Raw genomic sequence first — 3,010 nt, 5'->3', positions numbered from 1 at the left:
TCAAAATATATGCGGAAAATAGAAAAAAAAAAGAATTAAACACTCGTATTAAATAAATGAAACACGAAATAAAACAAAAACACGTAATAAAAAACCAGTCAAAAACGAATAAAATAGCAAAACATTAAAAATGGCGACGTAGCCACCTGATGTCTGTTTCAAGATTTAATCTTTAAAAATTTTGTCAATTTAATTTATGCTGTGAGCAAATACGAAGAATAATTATTGAATATGAATCAATCAAACTAACCTTTCAGACGAAGAACAAATTAAAACTAATTTTGCGAAAAAATTAGCTCGATAAGTTGAATTTAAGAGATGCGAAAAAACGTCCTTTCACCTCGAGACTTTATGAACTTATGATGTGCCAAACGCCTCTCAGGCTTGTCGTGAAATTGCGATTGCTACCACATGAAGCACTGATGACGTAGACAAACGCCAATCACATGCGTTAAATTCGATGTCTGCGACGCTGTAACCAATCGCGTGCTTAGTTTCATCCCCGTTTTACAGAATTCAATTTATCTGGGTTTTTGCTTCGTGCAAGTTCCATCGCCTGATCACTACTCGCAAACATATATATATATATATTTATGCATTTTTGGGTATAATAAAATTCGACCAAACGGACAAGTTGAATTTTTAAACATTAAACGAACGAAATTAAGAAACTAACTAATTGCACTATAACATTTTAGAACTACCTTATTGTTATTTTTAAAAAAATTGCACGCAATTAAAGTTTTTCTAGTAATTATACATAGTAATATTAACAAACAGTTTCTGTGGTTTAATTCTCCTATGTCCGCATTATTAATAACCTTGATGTATAATAATTATTCAGAATTTTAAGCTTTTATAAAGTTATTAGGTAACTAATTAACTACAATTTGTAGTTATTTTGTACCAAAAGATGACATAATATGTACTTTGTATACGTATACATAATGCAGAGTCAATTAATTGCATTCTGTTATTTAAAGAAAACCAGAAGATGACATAGATGATATACACTATTTCTCATATCACAAAAGAAAAAAACCACTTATTCATCGCATACAGGAACGTAAGAAGTTTTAGTTATAAAACCGTTGTGAATAAATTGACAAGCATCTTTCGTTGGGAAATTTTAATTTTCATTTGAGATAATTCAAAATCACAGCTAGTTTTTCCTTTTTTGTGCCAAAGGTGCATGACTTTTTTACAAGAATTTTATCACTGAAACTTGCGATTTAAAAACACGGACATTATTAAAAATACAATACTTTTTGAAAAGGTAGAAATAAATTTTAGGTTTCACATGCCTACGAAATAAATAACTGTTACAAATTTCTTACTGTTTGGACAGAAGATTAAAAGTTCATTGCGTTGTTACTATATGCTACCAAAAAAAGGGGTACATTTTACATTACTTCTTAATCAATTTCTATTTATGATAAAGAAGCATCTATCTCCGTTACTATTATTACTCTATTGCATTTTTATACGCTCATCATAATTCTGTCAAATAAAACTAGCACTTTTATGTCGGCATTTTTAACTATGCCCATTTTTCTCATATTAAGTTTGGATAATTGATTAAACTGTTTGTGAATAATATCTATACATTACTTTTATTTCTCTATTATGTATTATTAGGGCTTGACCTGTAACTTGATTGATTAATAAGTAAATAAAATAACGTATTTTACTGTGGTTACAAGTTAGTCACTTTTAGCGAGTTAACTTATTTTATTTATGTGCTTCAATTTATAGGCAATGAAATTCCTTAGTTAAGTACACTTTACTTATTATCGTCGATTTATCTGGGTTATGGATCTTAAACTATACATCATGATTAACACGACCAACAAAACAAAAATAATCTAAACTCTAAACTACTATAAAAACTTATATAACATCACGATAATGTTGACTTGTCGGCCTATCGCAATTCTGCGATATAATAAAATTCGACCGAATAAACAAGTAAGTGAATTTTTTAAACATAAACGAATCAAATTTAGAAACTAGGTAATTACTGTATAACATTTAAGAAGTACCTTATTGTTGTTAAAAAAAAAAATGTTCACATTTAAAGTTTATTAAGTCTATTAATAAACGGTTTTTGTAGTTTAAATTTCCTGTTCGCAAATTATTAATGGCCTTCATGTAGAATATACGATAAACAACGTTAAAACAGGATAAATAAATTAATTTACACTTGAATTTATCTGATCTGTGGATTTTAGTTATTAAAAAGTTGAAGCATTTTTAATTGAATAAGTCACCGCCCAAAATTTTCAATTACTTTGTACTTTTATGTACTGTTATCTTTTGGTTTTCTTTAAATACCTAAAAAACTATTCACGTTATACAGGAACGTAAGAAGTTTTAGTTATAAAACCGTTGTGAAAAAAATGATAAGCACCTTTCATTGGTATAGGAGTGGGAAATTTTCATTTTCATTTGCATGTTATTTTTTTTAAAGAATAATTAACTAAAACTTCATTTATTTTCATTGACACGTAATTTGAAAACACGGATTTTTTAAAAAAACAATACTTTTTGAATTCATTTTCGATTTTCCATCCATCAGGTTAATGAGGGAGTTTGTAGTGGTTGGAAAATCTAAAATGAATTTTCACATTAATATTGCATATTAACCACTACTAGTAGTTAAAAAAAATGTCATAGTACTTTTTGAAGACTTCCGATGCCTACGAAAGAAGTAACTGTTAACAAATTACTCAATCTTTGGACAGAAAATTAAAAATTCATTGCTTTGTTCTTATCGTTGTTACTATATGCTTACTAAAAAAAGGTGGTGGGTAGATTACTTTTATTCTTAATCAATCAATCAACAATTTTGCTAAATTAAACTAACAGTTTTTTGTCTGCATATTTAACTATAAACATCTTTCTCTATCAGAAATCCTATAAAAAATTGTAATGTACAGGACACAAGGTAAAAATGTCCACATTCGAGAAATATACAAAACAAAGTGATAAAAATTCATTTACATTAACA

This window comes from Agrilus planipennis, unplaced genomic scaffold (genome assembly GCF_000699045.2).
Source record: "Agrilus planipennis isolate EAB-ADULT unplaced genomic scaffold, Apla_2.0 scaffold371, whole genome shotgun sequence".
Taxonomy (NCBI): domain Eukaryota; kingdom Metazoa; phylum Arthropoda; class Insecta; order Coleoptera; family Buprestidae; genus Agrilus; species Agrilus planipennis.
Note: the sequence above shows the minus strand (reverse complement) of the source record.